The sequence below is a fragment of the Microtus oregoni genome, unplaced genomic scaffold, assembly GCF_018167655.1.
Source record: "Microtus oregoni isolate MIOR12 unplaced genomic scaffold, Mior012 000023F_ref0000262, whole genome shotgun sequence".
Classification (NCBI taxonomy): Eukaryota; Metazoa; Chordata; class Mammalia; order Rodentia; family Cricetidae; genus Microtus; species Microtus oregoni.
The window spans coordinates 10,569,729-10,596,760 of record NW_024543082.1 but is presented as its reverse complement, the minus strand read 5'-3'; positions in this window follow the sequence as shown (position 1 = coordinate 10,596,760).

The following is a 27,032-nucleotide window of genomic DNA, read 5'->3' as shown; positions in this document are numbered from 1 at the left end:
GGAGTGATATAGAGATACCTAATAAGATGTGTGACTCACAAAGCTGTGGTTATTGTTTAGATACTTACATACTAGAATTTTGGTGCAACAAAATTCTTGACAAATAATTTAAGGATAAAAATTTATTTTGGCTCCTATATCAAAGGTATCCTCCATCATAGGTGGACGAGGCATGTTGGCAGAGCTTGAGGCAGTGGACCATGTTGCACCTGCATTCATGAAAGAGAAAGTTAACAAATAATGGTGCTCAGCAGCCTTTCTTCTTTGTCTTCAAACATATTTTAAGATTATGACATAATTTCCCCTTTCTCTTTCCTTTCTACAAACACTACCATTTTTCCCCAATCCCTTACTGTCTTTCAAAATTTTGATCTATTTTTTTCTTTAATTGTTCATAAATATTCTTTTTATTCAGTTCAGAATAATAGACCAAAAAATGAAGACGCCATGATAAAAGTGAGTTTTCTCTTCTTCATAAATCCAACCAGAAAGGTCCTTGACAAAATTGTTTCCAAAGTGGTTTTAATTACCTCAAGTTGACAAGCTTTCACAGAAAAAGATTAATAATCTATAAAATGATGATAAACATTAGATTTTAAATCATAGCCATTGATTGTTTTAGATCTTTGAAATGATTTGTCAAGTATTGCAGCTTGGTTATAACCATCTTTGACAACAAGGTAAACCATAATCTCAACAGAAATAGATGGGAATAATTGAAGATTAAGAACTACCATTTCTAATCGATTGAATGAATAACAATATAGAATAATCTTTCTAAATTGATTTAATTTTCTGCAGTCCTTCTACATGTACATAAGCCACAATATTACGCCTCTATGTGTAAAGGCAGAGTTTGATTACTTTGTTAATCTCTGGAAAATAATTTCAATCTAGAAGGCTGAGAGTCATTTAATCCATAGCACACAAAGAGAGCGACACAGTGAAAGAAAGGTGCATGGACTAGAAGTTGAAATGCAGGAGTCCATGCTCGACTTTCAAGATAAGTCATGATTTGCAACCAGTAACATTTAAATAAAGATCTACTATTGGGATTAGTCATAGAATATAATTAAGAGAATTCAAAGTAAATGTAAATATTTGGGCGACAAATTTCTGAAAAAGGGAAGAAAATTCAGATAAGAGGGTAAAAGTAAGTGCAAGAATTAAGGGATATTGTCAAATGCTTTTTCAGCATCTAATGAAATGATCATATGGTTTTTTCTTTCAGTTTATTTATATGCTGGATTACATTGATAGATTTTCGTATGTTGAACCAGCCCTGCATCTGAGGAATGAAGCCTACTTGATCATAATGGATAATTTTTCGGATGTGTTCTTGGATTCGATTTGCCAGTATTTTGTTGAGGATTTTTGCGTCGATATTCATGAGTGAGATTGGCCTGTAGTTCTCTTTCCTGGTTGAGTCTTTGAGTGGTTTTGGTATCAGAGTAATTGTGGCTTCATAAAAGGAATTTGGTAATGACCCTTCTGTTTCTATATTGTGGAATACATTAAGGAGTATAGGTATTAGGTCTTCTTGGAAGTTCTGGTAGAATTCTGCATTGAAACCATCTGGTCCTGGGCTTTTTTTGGTAGGGAGGTTTTTGATAACAGCTTCTAATTCTTCGCGACTTACAGGTCTGTTAAGATTGCTCACCTGGTCCTGGTTTAGTTTTGGTAAATGGTATTTATCTAAAAAAGCGTCCATTTCTTTTACATTTTCCAGTTTTGTGGCATACAGGCTTTTGTAGTAAGATCTAATGACTCTCTGAATTTCCTCTGTGTCTGTGGTTATGTCCCCCTTTTCATTTCTGATCTTATTAATTTGCGTGTTCTCTCTCTGTCGTTTGATTAGTTTGGATAGGGGTTTATCAATCTTGTTGATTTTCTCCAGGAACCAGCTTTTTGTTTCATTGATTCTTTGCACAGACATTAAGGGCAACATTGAATAAATGGGACCTACTTAAACTGAGAAGCTTCTGTAAAGCAAAGGACATGGTCACTAAGACACAAAGGCAACCTACTGACTGGGAGAAGATTTTCACCAACCCCACAACAGACAAAGGTCTGATCTCCAAAATATATAGAGAACTCAAGAAACTAGACATTAAAATGCTAATTAACCCAATTAAAAAATGGGGCACTGAACTGAACAGAGAATTCTCAACAGAAGAAGTTCAAATGGCCAAAAGACACTTAAGGTCGTGTTCAACTTCCTTAGCAATCAGGGAAATGCAAATAAAAACAACTTAGAGATATCATCTTACACCTGTCAGATATCATCTTACACCTGTTTTTGGCTAAAGTCAAAAACACCAAGGATAACCTTTGCTGGAGAGGCTGTGGAGGAACGGGTACCCTCATCCATTGCTGGTGGGAATGCAATCTTGTGCAACCACTGTGGAAGTCAGTGTTTCGGTTTCTCAGGAAATTCGGGATCAACTTACCCCTGGACCCAGCAATACCACTCTTGGGAATATACCCAAGAGATGCTTTATCAAATGACAAAAGCATTTGTTCAACTATGTTCATATCAGTATTATTTGTAATAGCCAGAGCCTGGAAACAACCTAGATGCCCTTCAATGGAAGAATGGATGAAGAAAGTATGGAATATATACATGCTAGAGTACTACGCTGCGGTAAAAAACAATGACTTCTCGAATTTTGCCTGCAAATGGATGGAAATAGAAAACACTATCCTGAGTGAGGTGTCCCAGAACCAAAAAGATGAATATGGGATGTACTCACTCATAATTGGTTTCTAGACATAAATAAGGACCACGGAGTCTACAAGAGGTGAACCTAAAGAAGCTAAGTAAGAAGGTGAACCCAAGGAAAAACATATAGTTGTCCTCTTGGCTAAGGGAAGTAGACCAAATTTCCGGGGAGAAAATGGGATCTTGGGGATGGGGTGGGATGGGGGTAAAGGGAGATGGGGAGAGAAAAGGTAGAAGGGAAGGAGGGGGGACCTGGGAAACAGGAGAATTAGGATAAAGGAAAGGTGGATAGGGGAGCACGGAAACACAATTCTTAGTTAAGGGAGCCAGTTTAGGGTGTGCAAGAGACTTGACCCTAGAGGGGCTCCCTAGTGCCCAAGATGAGGTTCCCAGTTAGTTCCTTGGGCAGCTGAGGATTGGGAATCTGAAATGACCCTATCCTAGAGCAATACTGACGAATATCTTGCATATCATCATAGAATCTTCATCTGGTGATGGATAGAGATAGAGACAGAGACCCACACAGGAGCACTGGACTGAGCTCCCAAGGTCCCAAGGAGGAGCAGAAGGAGGGAGAACATGAGCAAAGAATTCGGGACCACGAGGCGTGCATCCACCCACTGAGATAGTGGAGCTGATCTACGGGGAGCTCACCAAGGCCAGCTGGACTGTGACCGAAAAAGCATGGGATAAAACCGGACTCTCTGAACATGGCGAACAATGAGGGCTGATGAGACACCAAGGACAGGGGGTTTTGATCCTACTTAATGTGCTGGCTTTGTGGGAGCCTAGCCAGTTTGGATGTTCACCTTCCTAGCTATGGACGGAGGGGGGAGGACCTAGGACTTAACACAGGGCAGGGAACCCGGACTGCTCTGTGGACTGGAGAGGGAGGGGGGGGAAGGAGTGGGGGGGAGGGGGAGAAGGGTGGGAGGATGGGAAGGGAAATGGGAGGCTGGGAGGAGGTGGAAACTTGTTTTCTGTTTATGTTTTCTTTCTTCTTTTCGCAATAAAAAAAATTAAAAAAAAAGAATTAAGGGATAAAGCTAGAAATTGAGTAACATCATAAACATTGGATATATTTGTAAGGCATATGGAGAAATCATCATGTGATTTAGTTAAAAATAAATGATCCTCAAATATTATTGCAGAAACAGGCCATAAAAGAATTAGAGATTGGCAAAAGAATTCTGGCATCACTTTGCTTCATTAGAGTGCAGTAATCTCTGGGAATTTATAGCCATAATCCAAACATAACTTAATTAGGCATAAACTGGGTAGAAGGATTTAAAGGAAGAGTTAGATTCAAGGAAATATAAGTCAATATAGACAATTGAATGAAACAAAGATAAAAGATTTAGTAGTTAAGAAAAATGCTAAGTGGAACACAGAATGTATTTGTTTAGTTCATAGTAATAGATACCAATCTGCATCTACTTCTGAAGTATAATGAATAAAACAAATTGTCATTTATATAATCAGCTATTTCAAACTTTGTTTTCATTTATGGCTTAAACTCTCTTATATTTGCTTACACAGTTGCTTGTTTTACTTCTTTATTACTGATGAACTTAGAGTGATTACTCTCTAGGACATTTGCATATTTCTCTTTATACTTCATGCAATTTCTATCTTATGATTGACTCTTTCTCTTAGGATAATCCATGCATGCATGAACACTCACATCTTCTTTATCTCTGTTTTAAAAATAAAACCTCTTGATATTATCAAGTAACATTTGTTTCAATAAATATCTTTGTTCTCCTTTGTTTTATTTTTTTTATTTTGCTAGCATAAAATTTTCTTTTCTTTCAAAATTATACTTTTAACACACAGATTGGAATTATTCATAAATGCAGAATTGCAATTTGGTTATGACATGACATAAAAATAACTTTCAGCAGAAGCTAAGCCTCTTTACATTTTTAATGTTGTATATTTGACTTTAATGTTGTCATAATGTCTATTTTATATTTGATATTCTTTCTTTGCTATTTTATATGGGTTGTTCAGATATTTGGAATAATATACATTTTTATAGTAGTGATTATTTATGTATTTTTAAAAAACCCTTAATTTTATATTTTATTAATTCTGTATGAGTTTTACTGCCTGAATTATCATTTTCATCTTCTTTCCTCATCCCTTAATTCTAAAAGTACTAATTCATCTGTTTGCAGAAAACGTTGTCCTAATAAATACACACATGTTTGTACTACTCTCTAGCTCAGATGTAGTGTTCAATTTCTATATTCAGTTATTACAATACAATGAGCAAAATAACTTGTCTCCAGATATCCTTTTGCTGGACTCAATATTTGAGTCATTTCTCTGTTTATATCTTATAGTGGAAACAATGAAAGTTAATTTTTTAAAAATGCTAGCCATCTTAATTAATTAAAAAGGTAACCTGACTTTTATTTTTAATACTGATAATATATGTTACTTTGCTTTGGTATATTCTGTTAGATTATAGATTTGCTTTTATTTATCATACTTATATTAGTTTGAAGTGAACAATTAACAATAAATTGATATAATTTTGTATTTTTATATTTTCTACAACCATATTATTATGGGATATTCCTTCCCTGCCTTCTTGAAATAAAATGCTAAGGGCTAAATATTGTTCTCCCAATGTTCCCTTATTTGAAATTCTTATTCTACCTCTGCCCTTACTGCAGTTTTCGGTTTGTTGTGTGTTTTCTATGTCTCTTCCTCTCTATTGTTTGATGTTGTCCCCACTCAAATTTGGCAAACTAAAGTTTCACCTAATGATTTTGTGTCTGCTTTCCTGGAGTGCTTCATCTCTTATTCATAGGTTTGCTTCAGGAAAACACGTGTCAACATGTTTTATTTTTTAATTCATAAAATAATACTTTTCGTTCCTATCTTTCTCTGCTTTGTAGACAACGGAAATTTACCTTAAGGCAAATTATATTGCAATTATATTACTTTTAACTGTTACTCATTTGGTGATTTGGTCTTTGATCTATGTTGGAAAAGTTTTGTTGGTACAAGAAAATTAGTTTTGAAAGGCAAATGTTTTGCAAGGAAAGACCAATAGCACCTGTGAAGAAAGAGAAAAAGAAGGACATGTCAGGGAGAATACCAGACTGAAGAACAGATTGGATCCTGCCTGATAAACAGTAAACTTAAAAGGTACTCATTGTTTATGTGTCTGCAGGAGGGACAGAGAGAGAGAGAGAGAGAGAGAGAGAGAGAGAGAGAGAGAGAGAGAAAGGGAGGGGATGCAGGGAGGGAAGAAGGCAGGGAGGGAGGGAGGGAGGGAGGGAGGGAAGGAGAGAGGAAGGGAGGAAGGAGGGAAGGTGGCAGTGTTTGCTTGTCTGCCTGTGTATTCATAGAGATTGACAGAGTAAATAACTGAATCCTGGTACCACAGTAAATTTAGAAAAAGAGTGCAGAACTCTCAAGCATCAGTCCTATAATTACAAGTGTACAAACATGCTGGAAAGGCTAAAGAGCAAAAAAACTGCCTGCTCATAAGAAGGACGTAAGTAAAGCACAATTATCTTTCTGATAGCATCTCTAAATAATATTGGTCATCCCAAACAAAGTGTTTGCCAGAGATTCTCAGGATGTTGGAAAGTACTTTTCTCATTTCAGAAGTCAGAGAGTATCTTTTATCCTTAATGCAAGATACAGTGTTTTTCAGAACACACACACACACATACACAAAACAGCTCTAATGGCAGAATTTAAATTAGTTAAATTAATTAATAACTTATTATAATTGATGAATTTGTACTCCACAAATATTATTTCGTTTTGTTTTTTTCTGTCTTTTTAGTTTTTATTTGATAAAGTTTATTACCATCAACTTTGTGCTTTTATATTGTTACTCTTTTCCAATGTAGTATTTTAAGGCACTTTGCTCAATGATCAAGTGTTTAAAGTTCAGAGAACATAGTCATTTTTTTCAAAGAGATTTTTCTGGATCATTTCTTCTTTAAATTGATCCCCTTTCTCTACATATCTTATATCCAGAAGGAAACTAGATGTGCTGGTATAAAAAAATGCATCTTGAAATATTTTGTTTTGACATTTATTACTTTATGTTTATTCTATTAAGTAAACATAAAAACAGAACCTGAGAGCAATCAGGGTTCCCTGACCTGTGGGAAGCCCAAGGACCGCCCACCTCTATCCAGGTCTCCTAAGGTGAGCATCTACACTGCCTAGGCTCCCCCAAAGCCAGTATGTGCAGTAGGATCAAAAACCAACTGCGATTGTTCTTGAGTTCTCAGTAGTCCTCATTGTCCGCTATGTTCAGCTAGTCCGGATTTATTCCATGTTTTTTCAGATCGGGGGAGGGGGAGGGAAATGGGAAGCGGTTGCGGGGAGGAGGCAGAAATCCTTAATAAATAAATAAATTAAAAAAAATAAAAATAAACAAACAAACAAAAAAAAAACAGAACCTGTTTGTGGAATCCAATATTGTTTGAGAAAAAGAAAAAAAGAAAGAGAAGAAACAGAATTTGATGAATTTAGAAAGCAAAATTCAGAGGCTGTTTGCTGCTTCTAGCAAAATATAAACAAAAGATGAAAAAGTTGGCAGTGACATTCAGATTGCAAGGTGGAAATCTGTGAGAAAGGTTCATTCTAAACTTCAGAAAGTGTTCTCCTCAAATAGGGTAAATTGAGATAAACTAGCCTAAGGCACATTTTCTGTGGTCAAAATAGACTATGTTACCCTGATAGGAAAATTGTTTGTATGGTTAGTAATGTTAAGCTGGGTGAACTCTATTCTTTGGGCAAGGGTATTTATGACAGAGCCATGCAACTTTTAGTCCATGAGCGCAGAAAGGTGTAGGTTTGAGTTCAGGACCACAGTTAAATGGGTACCGCTGTAATAGGGGATATTCTAAAAGCAAGTTCAAATACTATCTTCCTCAGAGATACATTATTCAAATAGTGATTTTAAAGAATCTTATAGTATGTTTTTAGCAAATAAGTTTAAAAATTACATCAAAATATTTTTGTTTCATAAAATAAAGCCAAATTACAAAAATTGAATCTGATTATTTTTTGTAAGTTGAGTTCATACCTCTTGTTGCTGTGGAAGCTCCTTAAGCCAATAGCCTTTAAGAGACCTCACTCAAGTGGGCTGATATCTTAAAAGCTATTGGCAGAAGGAATTTCCACAGTATCTTGTAGCCTATTATATTAACTATTACTCATAATTATTATGATTTGGAAAAGTTTTCAGCTTAAACTCAACATTTTCTCCTTTATGGAAAAAGTCACCCTTTCTATATTGTACTTAACACAGTTCTTTCAAAAAATACAGATATTTAGGTGAAAACGTGACCTAAAATAACATGACTAAATCAATAGCTTGAGAGATAGCTCAACCAGGTATAGATGCAATTAGCTAACCCAAACAGCCTGAGTTTAAATTTTGGGTCACATGTGGTACAAGGAAAGAATCGATTCATCCACATTGTCCTTTCCCTTCACACCTTCACATGCAACAATATAGCATGCAGAAAACCCTGTTCCTACTCTCTCTCTCTCTCTCTCTCTCTCTCCTCTCTCTCTCTCTCTCACACACACACACACACACACACATTCTAAGTAAATAAATGCAATAAACATTTTTTTTTAAATCATGATGTCCTTTACAAGGAGAAACATCACCCTGTGTTGTGATCTCACTTTAAACTTTGTTCTATTAGTATGTGACTAATACTATTTCCACTACTAGTACATGATTTTTTTTTCTGTTTCTTCAAATCGGTGAAAGTCTTAATTATGTCTTCCCAATTGAAAGTACTACTGTACTTGAAAGATATGTCTCTATATTTACACTGAATACTAACAAAGATATATGTGTGTGTGTGTGTGTGTGTACATACAAATACAAAAGCATAAAAATAGATGCGATGGTTTTATATTTTTCTTTATTTTTAAGTCTTTTTCTTTTTGAGAGTGAGGATCTCACATAGCCCAGCCAGCGCTATCAGAAATGTATATAATTTATGGTAGTCTCAAACTCCTGTTCTATTTTTCTCAGGCTTCAGGTGCTGATATTACTGGCTAGAGTAACCATACCTTGCAGTCCCATGATATTGATCAGTTAATGTGGTTGTGGGTCTAGGCACAGACCCATGTCTCAGGAAATATCAACCTGAGCCAGTCTAAATGTCAGCTATAGAAGCAGGGCATCATGATGTCACAGAGAGCAGGAATGGAAAAGAATATTAGGCAGAGTGAGAAAGAATTGATGCTTTCTTTCTTCTGGATATTTCCGATAGTGTTTCTTTTTCTATTGAAAGATATTTTCTATAGATGGTTTCTTAAAACTCTGGCTATGTAAGTTTTGCAGGGTAGTAAGCAATCCTTGACTATCATAAAAAAAGATTTCACATGAGTCTTTTATCACCTCCCCCCAAGGTTTTAAGAAATGTGGCCTCTGCTGGGTTATTTTAACTCTTTATCTAGTGTGTGGAAATTCATGTGGTGCTCATAAAAAAAGCCACGGTTATTTTAAGGCCTTTCCTAATATATTATTCATGCATAGATTCTTCACTGTTATTTTCTGTCCATCAAGTAGTGAACTGAAGCAAGTGGGTGTGTTTATCAGTGACATTATTGAGATTTATAAAGCTAAGTCATTCTCTAGTTAATAAGATGATACTGAAGGGCCGCCAGTTGAAATCAAATTGAAGTAATGCAGTGTGCCCATCATATTTTCCAAATGCTTCCTCGGTCTGGCAGAAGAATTAAATACTATTAGAGAAATCTGAGTCAGATAAGCTGAGACCAGAAACAAGACAGTATAACGTCAGCACTCCTTCACCCGGTGGTTTGTCTTTATCTGTGATGCAGGTGCATAGCAACAATAGCTATAAATGGAACAAAGTCAACAACAACAAAAAAAAAAAACACAGAAAAAATTTTTTTCAGTGCTAAGGGCTAGCAATTTCTTGTAAATATTAATTTTTTTAAAGTTGCTTAAAATTCACTCATAACAACTGAAGAATTATTTCTTGCTGATTGTTCTGTTGATGAAAAAGAGAGAGAAAAATGAAGAGAATCAAGCCTTCTCTTTCTTTCTTTCTTTCTTTCTTTCATTGCTTTTTTTTTTCTTTTGGCTTTTCGAGACAGGTTTTCTCTGTAGCTTTGGAACCTGTCCTGGAACTAGTTCTTGTAGATGAGGCTGATCTTGAACTCACAGAGATCTGCCTGCCTCTGCCTCCCAAGTGCTGGGATTAAAGGTGTGAGCTTAGAACCAAGTGTTCTTTAGCTAACAAAAGTCACACAAAATATTCAGTTTCCTTATACTCTTATTTTGGTTAACAATGATTAAAGCTATTTTATTTAACTTCATAATAAAATATCAGGTAAATCTGAATCTACCACACTAAGTCTTGCACCTACTGCTACAACAGCTTTATCAGGTCTAAAGAAGAAGATAAATGAATTTTTTAAATCATGTTAACCAAACTAAAAACATGATGTTAGTAACTTTAACATTTTGCCAAATTATTTTAAAAGATTTCATGTCTTTTACTTTGCAGAACAAAAAGCCTATTAAACGATTTTGATGTTTCAAAACAGTATTCACTGTGTTTTCAGAAGTAAATGCCATGGAATTGAAGCCAGAATAATATTATAGTTTAAATGACCTCAATTCTTCACACTGTTTTTTCTCCTTTTAAATCATACATAATGCCTTTTATCTTTACATTGTGAGGATTCCAAAAGTTGTTGCAAGTGAAACTTGATTGTTTCTTCAAAGAAAGCTTCTAACCCTTACATTCTTGATTCATATTTGATATTAAATTTTGGGATTTTTGTGCACTGACAAAAGACTGACTGCTCTAACTAAATACCAGAATTGCTTCCTTCTTTCTATTGTGAAATTACCAGCTTCATTATATAAATTTTCTGCAACACTCATTTTTTATCAGCATAGATATTGAAAAACCCTCTCATATTTTTATTTAAAAAGTCCTTCACCTGAGGTGGGAGGTCCTTGGACTCCCCACAGGGCAGGGAACCCTGACTGCTCTTGTGGGTGATGAGAGAGGGGGAGTTGGTTGGGGGAGGGGGAGGGAAATGGGAGGCGGTAGCAGGGAGGAGACAGAAATCTTTAATAAATAAATAAATAAATAAATAAATAAATAAATAAATAAATCCTTCACCTATAAAACCATCATTCTGTTTTATTTTGCATTACAGCTCCCCAAAGCATGTGTCTGCTGTTCACTAAATCAAGCCTATCTTTCATAGGCTCAATTTGAAGGTTTAATTTTCATCTAGTCATAATATTTGGGGAGACTGTGTAGTCTTGAGGAAGTAAAGCCTACATGCAAGAAGATAGATATAGGAAGATAAATATCAGTAGTTTTTCATTTCCCTGGCTCTTTCCAAACTGTGCTTTCTCATCAGCAGTGACATAAGCATTCTCTAGCATAGGGTTCAGCCACCATGACCTAAGATGATCATCCTTGCTTTCCCTTCCATGATGGATCCAAACTCTACTGAGTTAATATGTCTTTCCTCCATGAGTTAATTCTTATCAGGTTCTAGAGTCACAAGGACACAGACTAAATCAATTATTTATGTTCTATCTCTGTTACCATATTTACTATCAACTTCAGTGACAATTTTTTTATGAATACCATACTGAAAACATCATATATCAAGCATACTTGCTTTCATACTTAACTTCAAGCCTTACCAAGTTTGGTAGAAGTAATTTTAGAGTGGGTTATTGAACTATTTGTGAGGGGGGAGAGTTTCTGTAGCAAGGAGGGGCCACTTGTTCATCCCAGCCGCCCAGCTAGCTTAGCCCAGAAATGATTACATATAATCTATATTCATTACATCACTGCTTGGCCCATTAGCTCTAACTTCTTACTGGCTAACTCTTATATTGATTTAACCTATCTCCATTAATCTGTGTATTGCCATGTGGCAATAGTTTTCTGGTAAAAATTCCCAATGTCTGGTCTTTGGTGGCTCCATGTTGTCTCTGACTTTGCCCTTCTTCTTCCCAGATGCAGCCTAGGTTTTCCTGCCAGTTCTGTTCTTTCCTGCCACAGACTCCAAGCAGTTCTTTATTAACCAACTAGAGCAACACATAGACAAAGGACCTCCTACACCAAGTTTAATTTTATTCTGATACCTTATTTTTTTCTTTCACTTTTTTAAAGTAAACCCCTCCACATAGAAAGAATATCGATATTGTAAATGTTTATGTGATTTGAGATTCAATATTTAAATATCTTGTGTACTTCATGTTTTTGTAAACAAGGACACATTTAAGTGATCTTGTTCACTAGTATCTTCAGACAAGCAATTTTTCTGAACCTATTTTCATGTGTCACATACCCACTGAACTTTATAATATGACTGTCTAACGATTTATTGTAGGCTTTGAAATATTATCATTTAAAACTTATTTATACACGGGAAAACCTTGCTTCCACTACATTTTTATTGTCTCTAGAAATAATAAGGGTTTCGCAGATTCCTAGTCAACAGTACTTAGAGTCTTTCATTTCTCTCTTCTTTGATGTTCACTATCTAATCCCCCATCTTTTCTGACACATATAACTTTTATGGTGGCCACAATCTCTATTTATTCTTAGTAAAATTATGCTATAGCTTAGGAGCTACTGTCCCTCTTCTAATACTTCTCAGTAGACTCAGTGAACGAGGAGTTATAACTCTTACCTGTAATTCCTGCACAGAGAGGTCTGAGACAAAAAGTTGGTCACAAGATCATGGCAAGCCTAAGCTACATACTGAGCTTCAGGTTAGCCTGGGATATAAAGTCAGATTCTATAATAATAATAATAATAATAATAATAATAATAATTAATAATTATTAAATTATTATTTAAATAATAATTATTATTATTATTATAGAAAAGAAAATTTATTATTATAAAAAAGCCAAAAGCTTTTACCAATTTTGAAATTATGTTAGAGATTTTCAAATCAATAAGCCTTAAAATTCAGTTCTTTAAATGATGTAAAAACCTCTGAATACTCCTCCCTGTATCCTTTCTATCACCTGATCACTTGTATTTTGTCAATTATATTAACATTTTTTTATTCTTTTGCCCTGCCCAACCCAGTGTATTCTTCTAGCCTTATACCTAATGTTCATTTTATCTAGAAATAATGCTCTTTGAATATATCCCCAGTTTTCTGTTTTAACTTAGGATCTACATGCTTAACTATCATACCAACAGGGCTTCTGTATTGTTCATTCTACAGAAGTTTCTATTGATTATTTATCTTACTCTTTTCATTTTTTTTCAAGATGGGGTTTCTCTATAGCTTTGGAGCCTGAACTGAAACTAGCTCTTGAAGAACAGGCTGGCCTCAGATTCACAGAGATCTACCTGCCTTTGTCTCCTGAGTGCTGAGATTAAAGGCATGCACCACCACTGCATGGCTACAGAACTTTATTTTCTACATGACAATCAACACCTGTGCAATTAAATAATTGTGCAATAATTTCTTATGTTTCATCCCTAGAAATTGAATATAGTAAGAGTTTGTGAGGAGGGAGCCTGCCTGTTTGTTTCCTAGCTTCCCAGAATCCCAAAATAATCAAACAGAAACTGTATTAATTAAACAACTACCTGGCCTTTTAGCTCTAGCTTCTTATTAGCTAACTATTACATATTAATTTACCCATTTCTATTAATCTGTGTATCACCACGTGGATTTAGCTTACTGGGTAAAGTTTTGGCATCTGTCTCCATCAGAACTACATGGCTTCTCTTTGATTCTGCCTCCTTTCTCCCAGCATTCAGTTTAGTTTTCCCCACCTACCTAAGTTCTGCCCTATCAGCAGGCCAAGGCAGTTTCTCTATTCACCAATGTTATTCATAGCATACAGAGGGAAATCCCAAATAAGAGACAAAGCCTTATTAAATGACCCATTACTCTACACTATCATCTCAGAAATATGATAAGTATAAAGTGTCTGCTTAGCAAGAAGCACTGAGAATGGTATAACCTCAGAACTGATGAGAAATGCTTGTAGGAGCTGCATATACATTAATGGTTACCATGATTTCTTGGAGACTTACGCATTTTATTATGAAGCAATACTTCTCCCTATCAATAATTATATATGTTTCTAAATCTCTTCTTTCTGAAATTAGTAAATCTATTCTCACATTATTTTGATTACTGCTACCTTACTCTTCTCTGTTCGTTGGCTTTTCATCCATATGAATCTGAGTTTATCAAGGACAATGCATCATCAACCTTTTTTTTTTTCTTGCTGTGGTTTAAAATTACTGAAATGGTTGAATTAATATCAACTGTATTTATTACTTTTGTTATTCACCGTCCTTGTATTAGTTCTTAGTTTAGCTTCTATACTTTGTCATTGATTATTTGGTTTTAATTTAGCATTTTAGGTTATCCCAATATATTTTATTAAAATAACATGATTACAAATTTTCTTAATTTTTATTTTGTTATTACTTGACTAGTTTTTCTGACTAATCTAAATCTATTCTCAATATATTGTACAGAGGTATACTCAAACTCTATGAAAAAAACCTTCATCATTGTTCCAAATCCTTTTCTGCCATGTATATTTCTGTTCAGAAAAAATGTGCATAAACATATAGTTTGTAATGTGGTGACACCAAAATTTATTGGTTTTAGGGTTTTTTGTTTTGTTTTGCTTTTAATGTAAAAGTGTATATATGTATACCATGTATATGCCTGGTGCCTGAGGAGGCCAGAAGAGGGTATTTTATTCCCTGGAACTGGAGTTATGTATCATTGTGAGTCACCATAGAGATGCCTGGAGTCACACCCCGATTCTCTGAAATAAGGAAAAAGGCTTTTTACCACTGAGACATTATTCCGGCACCTTTCATTATTCCCTTTGTCCCTACTTCCTTTCCTTCCTTCAGTTAAAACTCATTTTTAAAAAATCTGTTATTTTCTCTAAGAGTAATTATTTATTCAGTTAGGTGAGGCATATGTTTGCCTGCTTTTGAAATTCTAAAACCACACCATCAACAAGACAAAATATTTAAAACAATGATCTTATGTTTAGGAAAATATATTTACAGGATTCCCTTAACTATATTAAGGATTTTATTAGCATCTTTTACATCCTGTTTTAAAACATAATGCAATCATGATAAAATATTTAGAATAAATTGTAATATACAGGCCAATTAATTGAGTATAAAATGTGAATAAAATAATAAATTAAATATAAACACTAAATACCTAAATTTTCTGTTTTTTTTCCCCTATGTTTCTTCCCTTTGACCAGGTAAAATTACTGTAATTTTAGGCTGGGCAATTATTTGTTGAAATTCTCAAATGTGCAGAGCACTATTTTATCTTTCTGAAATATCCCATAGATTACCAAAATACACCATATGCAGAAAATGTTATGTCAACTCATGAACATACTTATCCAACTAATAGCCTTGTTAGCTATATTCACATTTTCAGTCATACATTATATATTTTCCATGTTTATTTTAAGAAAAATGTATGTAGGATTTCACATACTTTTTAAAGTTCATACTTTTTTCAAAATAGCATTTTCCAATTCACTATATTTAAAAGCAAAAGAAATTTCAAAATAAATGGCTGTAGTACTCTTCATCTTAACTCACTTTAACAAAGGGAGAATGTTCCTTTAGTGAAAGTATATAAATTTGTTTCTTATTGTTAAGCTATACAATTTTCATTTCTTACATTTTTTTTCCTAAGGACAATAAATGAATCAACCAAGTATGGGGATATAAATAAAGGCAAGAAACATCAACCTTAATTAACATGTTAAATATCACTGATATTTACTTTTAAATATGCATTGTGCACATATAGAAGACCATAGAACATGTCATCTGTACATTTATAGAAAGACAAGACATATTGTTAATATTTTGTCAAATAATCTGACCATCATTTTTTAACACATTACACTTAAATATAATAAGAAAATGTTCTTTTTCATATTCATAAATTCAGGAAAACTCCATGTTCTAAGATCCAGTAACAGTCTGCTACCAGAGCTTAATGCATTGAGGCAAATCCAATTTGAATCTCTCATTCCTGCAGTTAATTCGTTTTCTTCTCTGCTAGCATTTTGGTTGTCAATGCTTTGTGTTTCTAGAAGACAAAATGTTCTAATTGCTCCCTGATAGATAAAAGCAATACTGATTTTAATGACAGACAAATTGTTCAGAACTGATACAAGGAGGAGAAATAGATACAGTGAAAGGTTTGGGGAAGTGACCGTCTAAATCTGATCCCCATTTTCTCTTCCATACTTAATGGTGCTTTTTTGGGGATCTCTTAAAAACAAATGTGAATGTGCTACTTAGTTTTTATGAAGAATTCATAATGTAACATTTTAAGTTAATTGCCAATTGCAATCATGACCATTAAAATTAAATATTATAAAGTCTTTCTTTTAAAAAAAACTGAAACTTTTCAAAGAATTATGCATAGTCAAAACATGAAATACTTTAGAAAAATATATTTAGAAAGCGAGATTGTCATAAAGAAAATTTTATACATGAGGAATAGAGAATTGAAACCTGAACACATCATTACTCCAAGCTGAGTAATTTCTAAAAAAGAATGTCCAAAAAGCTTCTTCATCTTAATAATACCCTTTCTGATACTTAAAATTGTACTTCCTTTTTAAAAAGTGGTTTATAAAGAAAGAATAATAAAAACAATGAAATACTCCAGCAGAAACTTCTACTCTGTTTTTCCTGTTGTTACTCTCCAAAGAGGCAAAATTACTTATGAGATGGATTGCTTTGTGTTTTTTTTTTCAGTCACATATCTAGCAGGAAATAGATAATGTGTTGTTTCACATATAAATATTTTAGCTGTAAAAATATTTTATAACCAGGACTAAACCAATGACTTCAAGGTACACTAACAATTCACTAAAAAAAAAAAGGTTGAATACTAGAATAGACTCAAAGAAAACTTGGAAAGACATGGTTTTGAAAGAAGAACTAGTCTAAAGTATTTAGTACTGTGGCCTTGTGAAATAACTTAGCAGAAAAGATACTTGCCACTGTGCCCAATGACCTGAGTTGAACCCTAGCAACAAGCATAGTGGAGGGGATGAATTGAGCCCCTATAATTTTAAGTAAATAAAAAAACAGTATATGTTGGCTTTTGTAGATTTCTAGTAGTTTTGAAATAAAAATCTTCAAATGATAGTTTAATTTTCTTTAGGCACTATTAGGTCATCTTTATCACAGAAATATTTAAATACCATGATTATGTCAGTTTCCTACTCCATCAGGGCTCTGTATAGTTGTTTTAGCATCATCCACTGAGATATTTAATATTTGTATTGGTTAGTGATAATAATTTTTAGATAGATGATAATGGCATAAGAAACACAGAGAAAGTGATACCATGAGTGTGAGGAAATCTTTGCCAGATAGGCAAGTGTCTGAAAATATACAAAGAATCAAAAGATATTTAAAAAAAAAAACAGAAAGAGAAATAGAGGGAAACACTCAGATAATAAACAATACAATTACATAATGGGCTATGTAACAGAACCAAAATATCTCAAATAAAGAAATACAACTGGATAATAAACATTATAAAATTTCCTCAACATCCTTAGCCATCAAGCAAGACAACCTAAAAACTACTTTAATCTTTAAAACTATTTCAAATACTCTCAGCCTAGTTAAATTTAACAATTCAAAGAAAACAATGATGGCATGGATGTGGTGAAATTAAATCTTTACACTATTTAAGGGAGGGTAAATTAATGAATGAAACTGTTTTAGAAATTGGTGTGAAGAGTTCTCAAAAAACTATAAATATAACTATGATTTAAGTCGGTGTATCAGTTCTTAGTATATATCCAGTGGTCTTTATAATCTTCAATAGCAACATTTACACATCCTTTTTTACTATTGCTTTATTTAATATATAGGCAATAAAATTCATCCAAATGACCATCAGTTGGTGAAAAGACAATGAAAATGTCACAAAATGTCACATATACACCCAATGTAGCTGCAAATAAAGTCAGCTGCAGAGAAAAATTGAAATTGTGAAACTTGAAAGTGAATGGATGGAACTCTCATAGCTATAATGATTGAAAGACAAATGATTTATTTTCTCTCATAATTGAATTATAACTTTGAATCTTCTGTTTTTTGCATTAAATATAGAACACAAGTAAAAGACCTAACATTAGAAAAGGCCTTTTGGTGGTAAGAACATGTAAAGCAAGCAGGGATAGTATATTTAGAGCAAACAAAAGCAGATACAGGGAAAACAGCTGTGAGAAGACTACAAGCAGAGAAATATAAGAAAATCAGGGAGGTTGGGGAGTAAATTAACCCCAAAAAAAGGATATGTAGATATAACATGAAAATATGATATTTCAACACAAATAAATGTATATAACTTGACGAATATTAGAATGCATGTGATATAAAAGAAGAAGGAGCCATGTTGGGTGTTAGGAATTAAGTAATAATGAGAATGGGCTGGAGGTAAGGGGAAGATGGTTTAATGAATCAAAACAAAAGATCTATGAAAATGTCTTATGGCAATGCACCAGTCAGTAAGCTAACACAAGTGTTAAAATGAGCTGAAATGGAATTATAATAAATGTGTGAACAGAGCTACTCCCAGAAAACTTGGGTTTTAAAATGAAATTTGCCATGCAAGAAGCAGGAAACCTCTCTACTGCTGAAAACTCTCATCTGTCTGACTGTACCACAAAGATAAAATCATGTTAAATGGATTAGAATGCTTCTGCCATACTGTCTAGGCTTCACAATCTCCAACATTGTTATTGAAGCAACTAGGAAATAAAAAGCATCTGCATTCACACTTAGCCAAGGAGTTTTTGTGCTATGATATCAACAGCAAACATTTATTGCTTACATGTGTAGAAGCAGAGAAATCCAAAAAGAATTTTCTGGATGGCTCTCTGGTTCATATAGAGTACTTGTTTCTTATGTCATCATGATGGGAAATAGGCAAGACAACTTATAGAAGCTTATTTCATAAAGACATTAATTTCTCTTAAAATGTTTAATTTTATTACACGACCGTGTCATGAGTCCTACTTCCCTAATCACTGTTGGTGGTAGAATTCAATATATAATGGCGATGCAGTTTATAGGATACATCTTTCATTTTACCTATTTTATGATAAAGTAGAAAATCTCATATCATAATTTCTCATGTGACTAATAACATTTCTAGAAAATCTGTATCTGGGGACAATTTTCTAACTGATAATTGGCAAGTAGAGTATTCTTACCTGTTTCTAGTCTAGTTTACTCAATATATTGAAGTTAATGAGATTCTTACTCCAGCCTACATCAGTCTCTAAATTGAATCTAGCTTTTCAAGCAGTACTGGAGTTTTTCAATAGGTAAGAAATTGAATGAATGACAGGGAGTCACGCAGAGGAAGTATAAATAACTTTTCACAGAATAGATGTATTTTCAATATATAAAAAAAAACAACAAACTTCCCATTTGTCATTGATCCTGACAGCAATTAACAACAAACCCTAGTATTTAGTCTCTTGAAAAGCATCAGAATAGTCTTAAGTATTTCACTATTTATGCAGAACCTTGGATCACTGCTGGATTTATTAGCCAGCTTTGGTGGGTCAGAAGTGCATCAAAATCAATCTTAGGCTGTCTTTCTGTTTCTGATATGATAATATTGTTCATTAAATGGTGTATTATTATATTTGGAATCCGAGTCATGTTCAAATAGCATTAGCTTCTGTCATACAGTAAATATACTTAAGTTCATATATCCTAGTGGCACTAGGGCAATCATAAATCTTTTGCCTTTTCATGTGAAGGACAAATTCAGTTGCTTCTTATCCAAGGTTGAAGAAGAATGCTAAAAAGAAATCTCACACTAGCTCAGAATTGAGTATAGTAAAAAAAAATATATATATATATATATATATATTTATTTAGGGGTAAACTCACAGATCACAATTCTCTGCATGAATACTGAACAGGGACCAAATAATACCTACAGAAGAGAGGCCAGATGCACATTTAATATCAGCATTTATAGTATAAGAGGCCACGCACAAGTGGGTGAGTAACTTAAAGGCTACTCACTGTAGGAATTCCTATAGCACCCTCTTTTGTTTAAATAAGAAAATTCTAAGCCTAATACAAAATTATATACAATAAGAACAAATATCAGGCACAAAAATTAGAATTACAACCAACATAAACAATATCAAGCAAGAAACCTGTGATAAATGCTTCAATAATTATTCTACCCTAAGGTGTTTAAGTCTTGTATTATAAATAACATAGCCAAATCATGACAGGAAAGTGACCACAACTATCTTGTCATCAGTCCCATCAAAGATCCAAGAAAGGAAATAATATTACTTGAGTAAGCAGGAAGAGCAATCAAACAACTTTCAAAATGTGCAACAAATGACAGAGACAGCTGGCTACCTGGACAATCACTCAAAGTCTTATTTTCAATATTGGAGCAACCAACTTTGGCTAAGGCCTGGAGTAACTGAAAGACCATTTTCAGAGGCGGGAAATTTTTCAAAACCATCTTACCTTGTCTTGATAAGATTTGACAATCTTTTTTCTTGCATCCTGCTTGCCCTGTCCAGACATCGTGCATTTTGCCAGTGGTCGACGCATGGCCCGTTTTGCCAAGAAGAAAACAAGCTCCAAGTGGAGTGTCTTCAGTGCTCAACATTCTCTCAGGAATAGATTGTTCTTGCCAGGATCAATGTGTCTCACATTAACAAAGCCCTAACTTATTTAAATGCCATATTCTACAGCTCTTTGAAGTGATTGAAGATGTCCTATCTATGCAGAATACAATCTCTATGTATCTAAAGAACCTGATTAGTCTAACTATAAGTATCACAACCATGGATGACTATTAACCTATATTTCTTAATTATACTTTGCATTTTGAAATAATGCCTTAATCAAGATCAGAAATACACAGTATAACAAAATTGACTTAAATTTGTATAAATAGAGCAAGTTCATACCAATTCAAATCTCTATTGCACATTCCCCCTTTAAATGTAAACAAACATTTGTAAACAATAATTGAGAATTTGGATGTAGGTCTCTAGACTACTTCCTGCTGATTGGGGTCTCGGTTAATCAGGTCTTTCATGGTATATCCTGTGTGCTAGGTTCATCTCAGAAACAACAAATTTGTGCCTATGTGGCCAAGCAAATCCACTTAAAATCTGAGAGGGCTTGAAAAGGAATTCTAGACACAAAAATACAGAGTTTAACACAGCTTGTTGCTTTATTTTTTTTATTTATTTATTTATTTTTTTATTTTTTTTTTTGGCTGTGTGCTATACCTTCTTTAAGAAAGGTTTTCTTGATTCAGTGGTAGCAGAAAAAAAAAAACCGCAATGTGGCTTTCAAATGCCAGCTTTCTGGGTTGTGCTGCCAGTACATCCTCTGGCTCTTTCAGGAAACTAAGCATTTAATTGGGGTTTGTAAGCAGTATGTTACAAACTGCTTAATGGCTCAACATTGACCCAGTGCACACTTGGAACTGGGAATGTACACAGCTTGCAGAGGTGGTGAATGGACTTCCACCATGTTGGACTTTGTGGAGAGAGCAGGCAGGGCCATATGTACCCTATCAGTTCCTCAGCTTAGATTCTTAAGAAGGGCTTCTTGTCAGAAAATAATTACAGATATGCAGTAAAGACAAATCCAGATAAAAAAGACGTCTAAATGGATGACAGTTTTGGATAAATATGCATAGACTTGGGAAAGATGAGAAAAGGAGCATAGAGAGTAGGAAAATAAGTAAATCATTAAAAAAAATTCTTTAAAGAGACAGAATACCTACAGTCAGAGATTAAAAGGAGTAAATAAGAATAAGCCACATAAAGATGAAATATATGCAGAGAATCTGGATTATGAATATTATTGTATTTTATCAAATATTTTGACTGTGATGAAGCTAAACAACCAACATATATATTTTAAAGGTATCTTGTCTTTAAAATTTGAATCTAAGGATATGTTTCTTTGAAAAAGAGGTCTTGCTTTTGTTTCCAGAGAAGTTGAGAACCTGTGGATTAATTCAGACTAATGTCATTTGATGGACCCTGAAAAATTGCTATGAACACTCCCAAAAAATTAATTTGCTCAACTGCTGACTGAAATGAACCTAGCACACAGGATACACCATGAAAGACCTAATGAACAGAGCCCTCAATCAACAGGAGTAGTCTAGAGACCTATACCTAAATTCCCAAATATTGTTTATAATGTCTGTTTACATTTAAAGAAAGATATATTATAGAAATTTGAAATGGTATGAATCTTGTGTTATTGACACAAATTTAAGGTCAATTTTGTTATACTGTGTATTTCTGATCTTGATTAAGGTATTATGTTTGTTCAGCTTTTTTAAAAATGTAATGTATAATTAAGAAATATAGGTTAATAGAGAGTCATCTATAATAGTCAATCTTCTATTATGCTATTTAGGTTTTCTAGATATATAGAGATATATTTCAGTTACATAGGTATTCTTCAAATCTTTCAGAGACCTTCAGAATATAGCATTTAAAATGTTTTAAGAATTTAAGATTTTCTTCACGGTGAGACATATCTGCTTCTGGCAGCACCAATTACTTCAAGAGGAAGATGGACATTGAAGAGGTTCCTTATGGAATTTACTAGCCATTTGTGCAAGAAATTGATCTTGCCTGGACTGCTTGTGAACTGGACTTACAGGACCACAGAGAAATGGCTGTTGAACTTGCCTAAAGGTGAGATGGTCCTTTAGAGTTCCTGTTTCATGAAAGAGTCTGCCAGACATTCTGCAAGACACAGAAGAAGGTAACAGGCAAACTGCCAATATAGGCAGAGCTGACTTTGAAATTCTCTACTTCATGGAAAAGTCTGCCAGATCCAAAGGGCCTGTAGGCTAAAGATGGATGCCCCAATGGTACAGAAGACCTTTGTATGGCTGTCCAGGCAGCAAAATTTCTCTGTGAATTCTAGAGTTTAGGAAGTTGCTTACAATGAACTTTCTGTTTCCTTAGGTAATATTATATTCTTCTGTAGTCTTTGATAGAGTTGAAGAAATTTTAGTTATAGTTGTAGTTTTCCTTAGTTATGATAAAAGATAGTTATAAACATTCTAGCTATAATTCTTACTCAATCCCTGTTTTGTTATATGTACTTTTACTTTGTTAAAGTTAAAACCTTTCTTTTTATTTTAACAGAATAAGGGAGGTGATGTAGGACTTCCCGTTATATGCTGTGATTACCATTAATGAATAAAAAAAAACTGTCTTGAGTCTGTGATAGGGCAGAATTTAGGAAGGCAGTAAAAACTAAAGTGAATACTGGGAGAAAGAAGAGCAGAGTCAGAGAGAAGCCACGTAGCTTCATGGGAGCCAGATGGAACTTTAGCTCGTAAGCCACATCTACATAGCAATACACAGATTGTTAGAAATGGGTTAAATTAAGATGTAAGAGTAAACCAATAAGAAGCTAGAGCTAATGGGCCATTCAATGTTTTAAATAATATAGTTTGTCTGTAATTATTTCAGTACTGAGCTGCCGTGTACCTGGAGAACCGACAAACAGCCTCCATACAATAAAAGGTTGCTGTGTTGAAGAGAAACTTGCAAGATCAATCACTTGCTATCAGCCTTGGCTAGCCTGCTGTATTTTATTTACCAGTTAGAACATGCCTAGATTAACTTGCATCTATTCTCAGATTTCACTTAAGTCGCAACAGACTATTGTTAGTTGCTCTAAACTGTTTACTTTCACAGGTTATTTAGGGTTATTTATTTAAAAAATAATAATAATAATGAACAAACAAAACAACCAAGCAAATAAAACCCCAATACTTATGGTTCGTGTTCTAGGACTTCATGAATTAAAGTTATATCTTTGACCTTCCAGCTATTTCATATTATGCAGTATTAGGTATTTGTGTGAGCTATAACAGAGAAGTTTTTTTTAAAAAAAATAAAATCTAGCATGTCCAAATCAAAAGTTTCTTGCTAGAGAATTCATTCTGGCTTTCAGTAATAGAAAAAATTGTTTAAAATAGATATTGCAATAATATACCTAGATAAGGGAATTCTGTAGCAATGAAAAATCAAGCTTATTTTTAATTTTGATATTTTCTAATTTTAGAAAAATTATAAGGAATATGAAAATACAAAACACAGAAAATAGATTTTCTTTTCACATATATCATTGGTTTGGGTAGTTTGAAGTCTAGCCTTTCTTTCACACTGACTATATATTAACTAATAATAAGTAGTAGAGGTAGTTTGACTTCTCTTAAAATTATTTTCCCTTTGTAATCAGTTTGAGATTATTCATCAGAGAAATCTTAGACTGATAAAACATTAAAGTGCAGCCTTTCTTTTCCTTTCATCTAACTGTGTCACCTAATTATAACAAATTTGAACTTAATAAGCTTTTTGTAATGATATACATAACCAATAAACTACCTTTAGGGAGTTCCACCATTCAATTCTAGAACTCTGTGAAACCATAGTACAATGACATGGGATACATAGAGTTGATATTATAATCCATAGGTTAATGTTCAAGTATTTAATTCAGAAGAAAAAGCATCCTTGAGATACTAGTGTTCTGTTCAGACCTTTGATACTTATAAGCAACTGGCTGTAAATGAAGTATTTTCATGATACCCTCATCAGATCTGATAATTTGGTCTGATAAATTTTTGATTTTCTGAGAATGCATGGAAATATTTGAATTATATTTATACTTTAATAGTTGCATGTTATATAAATTGTAGAGAAAAACAAGCATATGATGTACATTGAGAAAGGTCTAGAAAGGTTTATAGGTAAGACTTTCTGCCACATGGAATTATAGCCACCCTTCCAGAATGCAGATGTGTTTAATGACTCAGAGGCCATCAAGGTCCACTTATATAGGATTTCATAAAGGTTAGGTTATAGGTTGTTTGAATAAATCATTTGGAATCTGTGAATAGCTCAATATGCAATTTCTCTCTAGTCCTTGGCAATCCAATGTATGAAGCTAAAATTTACAACGTTTGGTTCATGTGATTGCCTCTTCTAAAAATCATCTTCTACCTTAAAGCCGTCTGGAAACTCACAGTTACCAACTCAGGTTTGGTCATAAGGTATTTCCCAATGAGTAGAGGAGGTGCTATTTATCATTTTTATAGCTCATGAAATTACAAGACTTTTGGGCCTCTGTGTGAAGACCTAAGAATGAATACGAAATACATATTCTTTCTTTTCATATCATCTTGTTGATTTAAACAATGATTTTCTTAGATAAAGCAGTTTTGTACATGTATCACAGTATTTCAAATAATATAATAACTAACAAATATATTAGCAATAGATACAATCTGAGCGATTATGAATGAAAGACTCTCATTTTATTTAACATTAACGTTCAGTCCTGTGCTTAAGGCTAAATGCCAAGAGTTTAAATGGATGACTTAGTGCTTAAAAGCACTGAATGCTCTTGCAGAGAAGCTGGGTTCAGTTGTGACTTGTGAAAAGTTCTACCCAGCTCCTGAAAATCAATGACAAACCGAAGCTGCTGAAATGAGGTTCAAGGAGCAAGGGGCCATCCCAAGCTGCCAGAAACACTTGGCAGTATCATTCCCATGAAAAACATGGAATAATAAATGTGTCAACCAAAGCATTTTTCTTCATATGTCAGAGACCAGTGGAGGCCAGGTAATACGTAGCAGGGAAATCCGTGCCTGGACCTTTGCTTAAAGCACTGGAAGTAAAACCTGGATTATGGTGGAGATCCCATATGGTGGGTATTCCTGATGTTAGGTATCTGGAAAAAGAGAGCGGTGGATGTTTACATGATAGATCTGTGTTTGAGGCAGCAAAACTGAAAGAACCAAGCAATCTAGGTCCTTTGGTAGCAGATATACAGCTAAGATTTTTCTGCTCATTTTGGTCTTGGTTTGGTCTTGTATTCCTCACTATGACCCATTCCTCCCTATCGTGCTTGCAATGTTCTATTGTTCTATGCCATTGCATGTTGAAAGTATATAATTTGACTTTAATACTGTAGCGGGCTAAATTAAAAGAGAATTTTAACTTTCAGAAGATATGTTGAACTTTTATTGTAAACAGTTTGGACAAAAAGACTACAAACATTTATGGAATTAGAATAAATTCATTTCGCATCATGATATGTCCAAATTCTATAAGGTCAGGGAATGTTTTATGATGGTTTGAATGAGAATATCCCCACAGAATCAGAAGTTTAAATATTGATCCTATGATGTTTGAATATTGTTCCCATGAAATGCCACTATTTGAGTTATTTTATCATAAAGATATAGTCTTGCTGGAGGAATTATGTCACATGGGGTGGCTTTGAAGTTTCACAGTCAGGATCCATTCCCGGTTTACTTTATATGATTTAAGATGTGACTATAAATTCTCAGCTTCAGTTTGCATTGCCATGTCTGTTCACACGATGCCATGTCATCTGTAAAATTACGAAAAAATAAGGCCAAATAAATGCTTATTTCTATAAGTTGCCATCCTCATAATAGTTTATCACAGCAACAGAAAAGTAACTAAGCAATAGAACAGGAAGTAAGGCAGACGACTCTGTTTTTAATCCTTGTGAAACTCTGTTTTACTTTTAAAGCATCATTCTTGAGTTAATTTATAATTATTTTGAAATAAAACATCTTGAAGAAGCATAAGAAAAAGAAACAAAGGCAACTTTCCCTCACTGCTTGCATTGGTCTGGATCTATTTAAAAGGAGTTATTACCAAATGATATGTAAACATTTACAAATAATATTTTTTGCATTGATGTATTAAAACTTGTCTTGATTTCTAAGCAGGATTCTATAATTGCTCAGTTCCTAATACTGCAGCACGCATGAAAATGTTCAATACTTTCTACAGGTTTCCTGCATCATATTTTATTGCCAGGGCTCATAATAATCTGATGCCTAAAGGAACACAGTGTTTCTTCCTTTACTGTAAAGGAGGAGGTTGAGCCTGGAGGAATGAGAGAAGCAGGACAATATCTATGAACAGTACAGGTTCATGCTGTTTTTGTAGCAGATCAGTAGAAATTTAGGAACACTGTCACCATTTACTTTACCTATTTATGCATTTCTCTATGAATTATACAACCACACATGTTTCCTTCTTGGAAACTGTAAAGAAAACTGAATCAACATTATTTCCAAGAGACTCTATACCATTTTATTATGATAACATAAGAGATTTCCCGAAGTCCATACCTCT